Below are 8487 nucleotides of genomic sequence, written 5' to 3' on the forward strand. Positions count from 1 at the left end.
CTAGTACTCACAAATATGAAGGAGTGTTGTTTACTCCTATTGTAATGTCCTCTCTCATTAGATGAGATCACAAAGTGGTCACCATTGAAAGAAATATAAAGCCTAACCTTCCTGCAAATCCTAAAACCTTTAAAAGCTTTTCTAATGCTAACTGCCTCTTATTTTGCAATGGCATTGCTAAATTCCAACCCTCCAAAACTCAAGGAACTCCGTGGTCTATGCAGAGGTGTTATGGAAACCATGTATAATGTAAATAACTGCATAGAGAGGGCAGTACCAAAGTAAAATAAACAGTTCAAACTCCAAAAATCAAGGCCAAATGGTAGATTGGTGGACTCTCTGTATAAGTAAGTTGTACAACAAAATAAATAATATCCTATCCAAGAATAGGAAAGGCTATGTCCAACAGATAAAAACTCCCTCATTAGTCTCAACAATCAACTCAGGTGACTAATCAAGTCCACTAAAGCTAACCTCCAGGCATAAATAGCTTCCCAGGCTAAGGATAACCATAACACATTTTTCAGTTACATAGACAACCTCAAGGGGAGCACCCAACAGTGGGCTGAACTTATAGTAAATGGAACTTCCTATACCAAACATGAGGATATAGCAAATTTCTGGCTAATAAATTTAGCTCCAATTTCCCCCTCACAGTTAACCCTCAGGAAATACCTTCTATCATTTCTCATCAACTATCACTAAAGGACAGGACCTCACTGCACTCTCCAAAGCTAAAACCACTGCATCAGTGGGTCCTGATAATATCCCAGGATGCCTCCTATATAGCTTAAACACAACCTGTCAGGAAGACTAGAATCTCTATTTCAACCACAGCCTCCAGAGAGGCTTTGTCCCTAGGGAATGGAAGACTGCAACGATCATCCCTCTACATAAAGGGGGACCATCAACAGACCCAGGGAACTACAGACCCATAAGCTTGACTAGTCTTATATGCAAGACACAGAAATAATTATCATGGGCTTGCTAAAAAAAGACATTCGAAATTTTCAAACACTGGATCCATCCCAGTTCGGTTTTGTTAAGGGCAGGTCATGCCTACTAAAGCTGGTGGACTTCTTTAAAAAGGTCACCAGAGCCACAATGAGGGCAAAATGGTGCATACTGCCTACCTTGACCTGACAGAGGCATTTGACACAATACCTCACTCAGATATTATAGACAAACTCACAAATTTAGGCATAAATCCCTGTGCCACTCAATGGATAGCCAAATGTCTCATTGATGGACACATGAAGTTAAGGTGAGGGAATCCATGTTCACCAAGAGGCATGCTACTAGTGGTGCCCCACAGAGCTCAGTACTGGAACCTCTCCTGTTCATTATATAGTTCTCTGAAGTCAAGACAAACATAGATGGTCTTTGTCTAACCAAATTTGCTGACAACTGCAAGGGGCTGCAATCTCTGAAGCCCAAAAAAGATATAAATATTATTTAGAAGGGTCTGACACAGACTAATAACTGGTGCCAGAGCCATGGCCTAAACTCAGTGCAAAAAATGCATACGTATACCCTTTGGGGTGATGACCACTCTTGCAAACTACAACACAGATTACACTCCACTAAGAGTAGACTCAGTGATAAGGGACTTGGAAACTCAGGTTGATAGTAACCTGAACTTTGATCACAATGAGCCCATGGTGGTGAGAAAATCCTTGCATATGGCACAACTTATAAGTAAGGGCATGGCATCCAGATCTGAGTAAATCATAGTCTCACTATACACATCTCTAATTAGATGAATTATCAAGTACAATGCACCCTTTGTCATGTACATGACCAGATATTTGCAACATCTGGAGTGGCCACAGAGGTTCCTCTCCCAAGGAATACAGGGTGTAAATAACGTGTCTTATGTGGACTGCCTAAAAACCCTGTTCCTGTACTCAGACCCAGACAGACTACTGAGGTGCAGTCTATGGCTACCCTACAAGGCATTGGCTGATTCAGCCTTGATGGATCTGCTACCTGTTCACAAAATAAACAGCAATAGAATTATCCAAAGTAAGGTTCTAAATTTTGTCTACAACATAAACAAAACATGATGGAGGGAAATGTATGTGTATTAGAGATTACCTCTTCTATGGACTATTCAAATGCAATCTGGAGCAATGAATGGGAATTAATAAATACTCCCTGGCTTGTTACATTTGCCCCTTATGGACAGGGGCAGCTAGTAGATGCCCTAAGGCACAGGCATACACCAAAGCCATTCTAGTCTGTGGGCATTGATAAATGGGAAAATTGGGGCATGAATATCTAAGTGTAAAGAAGTTCTAGGGCCATAAGTGCCTAGAAACCTCTTATGATTCTCTGGGCAGTAAAGGAAAAGAACAAATTCTAGTCAAAGTTAGAAATGAGCATTAGAATTTTACTGTCCTTTATGCCAAAGTCAACAACTGATAAAAACATAACTAAAACGGATAAATCATATTCAGATATGACTGATAATACATAGACATCGTTATAAGATGATTTCAAAGGAAATGCACTTGAAATTCACATTTATTTAAAATACATCTGACAATACATTAAATTACAAGAGACATGGGCTATGCCTTATAGTGAAATGGTGCATAATGATGCACTAATTAGAGGTCATGTGAAGTGTGCAGATACTCAAATGCAATGGACATTTTTCAGAAACATTACCATCTTGCAGTAACCATTTCTGATTGAGAAACTGCCCTACAGCTGTGGTTTATCATGAAGACATGCAGCAATGCAGTGGAATGTCTCTGTGACCATGTTAAATGCTAATGAGACATTCTGGGGAGCAGCCTATGCTAATTAACTATGTGCACTATTCTTGATCTGCCTGTGGTAAGGTATTTATGCAGGCATGTGGTTCAGAGAATCGTTCATCTTCATAAAATTACATGGCTGCTTATGGCTGCTCATGTTGTGAACATGGCTAAATGCTCATGTTCACTGATTATGGAAGAGATAAATGCCAGGGACTATAGCAAACAGGTAGAGTTTGGATGTGTGTATGTATGTGTCAATTTGTGAGGCTACATGTGTGAGTGTATGTGTCAGTGACTGTATATGTCAGTGAGTGTGAGTCTGCCTGGGAAGTCTCAGTAGGGGGCTTAGTTAGGGCATAGGAATGGTGTGTGTGTGTGTGTGTGTGTGTGTGTGTGTGTGTGTGTGTGTGTGTGTGTGTGTGTGTGTGTGTGTGTGTGTGTGGGCAGGGAGAAAACATAAACTGAGACGTTGGAGGTGTACTGTCAGTTCAGAGACAGGTAAGTGGTTTGTGGCGTGTTTGTGTGTTTATATGTTTATGTGTATATGCCAGTATGGTGCATGGGCTGCCAGTGTTAACTGATTAACATTAGTGGTAGTTAAGGGCAATTCATAGATATGTAAATTAGCTGATAATGAGGTTTTCCCTAAGTCTAACATGTCTCTGAATCACTAATTGTCACATTGTGTAAACAACCACATTTTACATCAGGTCTTACTGCCAATATTGGGGTTCTTTCTAAATCCCTGGGAATATGTAATGCATTGTCTTCTTAGCCATGACCCACCCTATGAGCAAGCTCCCAGATATTAATACTGCACACCCATGTAGCCTCCCTCTGTGAATCCCAGTTACAGTTTTCTGTTTAATTTCTAGCATGCCTGTCTCTGACATGAAAAGAAAAACTTCTTTGACCTCCATGTTTTATATCATGCCCATTTCACAATACTAAACATGGAAGGCACAGCACATACATGCACACACATATTTGTTGTCATTGCAAGAACAAAGTGAAAAACCCTGCATATGAATGAAAACAGAAGGAAATAATGTATGATTTGTACAAAAAGTACAAAAGAACTTCAAGCAGATGTCACTGAAAGTCCTGCATAAAGTGTTTATTCTGATGATGTGCCAGTCTAGGGTTGGATTAAAGGAAAGAACAATTAATTGTGATGTGAAAAAAATTATATTTGGTTGGAGCAACTGTTCATGTTTGTTTGGAGTATTCATTCAAAGACCCATACAATACCTTTGAACAGCCTAATTTAGCGAACTGGGTGTAAGTGACCCTTTTCAGGAGTAACCCAAGAGCACAGTCTGACGTGCCTTGTTCAGAGTCACATGTGTCAAATGAAGGCTGAGGGAATCAAACTCAACACTGCAAGAAACAGTGCATAATTTTACTCCTCAACACTAACTGCCAGACAGGCTCTCTTGCAGCCCAACACAATGCATTTCATACCTACATGCATACAAAAAATAGATAAATAAAGATGTCTTCAGAGCAGAATTATTAATATTAAACTTAAAGTCTTCATATAATAAACATCCTGTCAACAGTCAACAAAAAGACAATTGCTCACATGATGATACACACACACACACACACACACACACACACACACACACACCAATCATTGACAATGGCATGTATTTAAAGTTAGCAGTCAATGATGAATTAATTGCATAACTGGATTTTTTTCTGTAGGTATGCATTTCTTTGTTATTTAAGTAGATGTGGAAATTTAGTGAAGTAGAAACTCTGGGAAGGAAATCTTTGCCAAGGCACTAGGTTCATTATATATTATTTAATAAAGTAATGAGTTTAAGCCATTTACCAGTGACCAATGTATGTTTACTGTTGGACTACGCATAGAGGTAACTATTCATTACTGAAAAATGTAAGGTTGAGAAATGAAATATTATTTAAGTTACATGAGAGAAGAAATCTTGAATTTTGTGAACTTTGGTAGGATTTCAGTTGGGAAGTATAGGTAAGTGGTCAGTTATGACATCAGGGAGAATACCAGCCTAGGAAATAGTTTTGGTTTGGATATAATCAAACTTTATTTATCTTTTTAGACAATACAAGTGGAGTGAGTGATGAGTTGGAGAAACCAACAGGGTTGAGGAAAGATGTGAGTGAATTTATCATTACAACGTTTTTAGGTAACACTGACAATTTTGGTTTAAGACTTTATATTTAAATAAAGCTAGTGCAAGGCCTCTGAAGCTGGAGATCTATCTTTCCATTATGATATGTATATAGGTACTGAGATGAAGGCTGGCATTATTGATTTTTGTATTAACTCTGATAGATTCACATTAAGGAAGATAAAGCATTTGTTCATATACGATATGAGGGTTCATCAATACATCTAGCCAACTGTAATTTTATGCAATCTATTCTTACTTATTATAGCATAAGTAAGTTGATTGACTGGGTTGTAATCCTTTTATTTGAGGGATAGGTCATTGAAAGATACAACACTGACTTTCTTTTGTAGTGTGTCCCTCTTGTATTAGGGGTAACATGCCAAGATTTAGCAACCAGTATGACCTGCTGCAAAGCACTTACATTTAAATATTAGTAGCCTGTTGATTTAGTTAACCATTCAAAGTGTGTCATCTTGACTTGTTTACACATCAGAAGGTCTATTTTGTTGACAAACTAAACTCAGTGATGTTGTAGTTGACTGATCAGATATCAGCAAAAGAGGCCAGACCTGAAAGATTGTGAATCAGTTAGTTTCAACCAAGACTCTAAAATAACTTTGAGGTCTGCCCAGTATAAGGGAAAACCAACTTTGAAAAAAGTATGTTTTATATGTTTGGATTAACATAGCTGTGTTCTTTCAGAGGCTGTATCTAGTGCTCTGTAGAGACTTTAAGAAATATAAATCCTGTAGACTTCACATATGACAGAGGTGATCTGAAAATTTCACAGACAATAAGGTTAAAAGAGTAAGTTCAATTTACAGATCTAAGGAGGGTTCTCTTTGGATGACATTCCTCAAGTTTGGTTAGGGAAGTAATGTCAGTGAGTCGGGATATATAAGGGAAACTTAGGGTGGGAGGGTGGCTGGGGATGTGGTGCATCTAGGGTTGAGCTATCCATGACACCAGTCCTTGACACAGAGGTCCCTAATTTTTTTCTAATTGCCTACTCTGAAGAAATAAGTATATGTAGTATCTAAGAAATCGAACCACTGGCAGATATGGTTCAATGTGCTATTAGGAGAGGGCGGTATGTACAAAGGGCAGGGAGTTAAGGCGAGCTTATGACCTGCACTTACTGGGAATTCCTCATTCGTGGGGAATAATTTGCAATCTCCGGTCCCTGTTACGAATGGGGTTCAGCAGATTACCCGGACCTGTCGGCCAAGGGTAGACACACGCTGATCCATTCAGTGTAGCACGCATGCAGCCCCGGACAACTAAGGGCATCACAGACCTGTTATTGCTCAATCTCGTGTGGCTGAAAGCCACTTGTCCCTCTAAGAAGTTGAAGACAACCGCACGAGGCCGTATAACTAGTTAGCATGTTGGAGTCTCATTCATTATCGGAATTAACCAGACAAATCACTCCACCAACTAAGAACGGCCATGCACCACTACCCACAGAATCAAGAAAGAGCTATCAATCTGTCAATCCTTTCTGTGTCCGGGCAGAGTGAGGTTTCCCATGTTGAGTCAAATTAAGCCACAAGCTCCACTCCTGGTGGTGCCCTTCTATCAATTCTTTTAAGTTTCAGCTTTACAACCATACCCCCCCCTCCCGGAACCCAAAGACTTTGGTTTCCTGGAAGCTCCCCAGCTTGTCATGGGAATAATGCCGCCAGATCGCTAGTCAGCATTGTTTATGGTCAGAACTACGATGGTAGGTCTTCAAACCTCCCACTTTCATTCTTGATTAATGAAAACATTCTTGGCAATTGCTTTCACTTTCATTCGTCTTGCACCGGTCCAAGAATTTCACAATACGAATGCCCCCATTCATCCCTCATAATCATGGCCCCAGTTCCAAAAACCAACAAAATAGAACCGGAGTCCTATTCCATTATTCCTAGCTGAAGTATTCAGGTGACCGACCTGCTTTGAACACTCTAATATTTTCAAAGTAAACGCTTCGGACCCCCGGGACACTCAGTTAAGAGCAGTGAGAGAGCACAGAGAGGCAGGGTCTGTGACAGGCTATAGCTCACCTCGCGGCAGACTGCCAGCACGATTCCAAGATCCACCTATGGGCAGCAACTTTAATATATGCTATTGGAGCTGGAATTACCGTGGCTGCTGGCACCAGACTTGCCCTCCAATAGATCCTCATTAAATGATTTAAAGTGTACTCATTCCAATTACAGGGCCTCGAAAGAGTCCTGTATTGTTATTTTTCATCACTATCTCTCCGAGTCGCGAGTGGGTAATTTGCCCACCTGTTCCCTTCCTTGAATGTGGTAGCCATTTCTCAGGGTCCCTCTCCAGAATCGAACCCTGATTCCCCGTTACCCATGGTCACCATGGTAGGCACAGATAGTACCATCGAAAGTTGATAGGGCAGACATTCAAATGTCGCGTCGCCACCACAAGGGCATGAGATCAGCCCGAGTTTATCTAGAGTCACCAAAGCTGCCGGGCCAAGACCCGGATTGGTTTTGGTCTGATAAATGCACGCATCCCTGGAGGTCAGCGCTCATCAGCATGTATTAGCTCTAGAATTTCCACAATTATCCAAGTAATGGAGGCGTGATCAAAGGAACCATAACTAATTTAATGAGCCATTTGCAGTTTCACTGTAGCGTCCATGTGCACTGAGACTTGCATGGCTTAATCTTTGAGACAAGCATATGCTACTGGCAGGATCAACCAGATAGGAGCACCTCGGCGGGCAGGCGGAGAGGAGGTGCCGGAGCCCGCACCTCTGCCCGCGGGAGGGGTCCCTCTCCCCATGGAGGGGGCAACCCAGGTACTGGTCGTGGACCGGCGACCTCTATCCCGGAGGGCTGCGGGCCGGCACAGAGCACTGCCGCGCTCGGAGCCAGAGAGTGAGGGAGAAAGCTCCTGAAGCTCCCGCACTCGGTGCACCTGCCGGAGCGGGGCAGTCCGGCACGTGACAGGACCCCTTCGCCTCTGCCCGTGCTCATCAGTCTATCCTCAGCTTTGCCGCCGAGCGGTGCGGAATGCTCCATGCTCCCCAACTGCACACTGCTTCCGGGGAGGAGAGGCTTGACCCACTGGCCATGACCCACAGACCCACACCGCAGGGGCCCTATGCCAGTAGGAGTTGGTCAGCCCGATAGATCAATGGATGGTGGGGAGAGGCACCTCGGCCCCCACCATGAGGGCACCCATGGGAAATATTTTCCCTGGGGCTGGGACCCGGACTCGCACTCCCAGCGGGGTGCCCCATCATCCCTTAACTCCTGGAGGTTGCCTAATTTGCTGAAATGTGTGTTTCTGGTAGACGACTGGGGGGACAGACATGCGGGGTGTGACTGACCCCGTGGAACTCCATTTGGTCATGGAGGGCCAGATCCGCTCTCATGAGGGCTTCTGCGTTCCACCACTTTCCCATCCAGAGGGGTTCTGGGGACTTTGCGATATTTTGGGGATGCCATCGGGTACCGGGTGAGGTTGGACGCCTTCTCGCTGCCCAGTGGGAGCTCTCCAGGTCCCGCAGACTCCCACCTGTCACTCCCCAGAGGACTTCCATCATTGGG

Source organism: Protopterus annectens, chromosome 17.part0, assembly GCF_019279795.1.
Source record: "Protopterus annectens isolate FY-2018-M chromosome 17.part0, PAN1.0, whole genome shotgun sequence".
Lineage (NCBI taxonomy): Eukaryota > Metazoa > Chordata > Ceratodontiformes > Protopteridae > Protopterus > Protopterus annectens.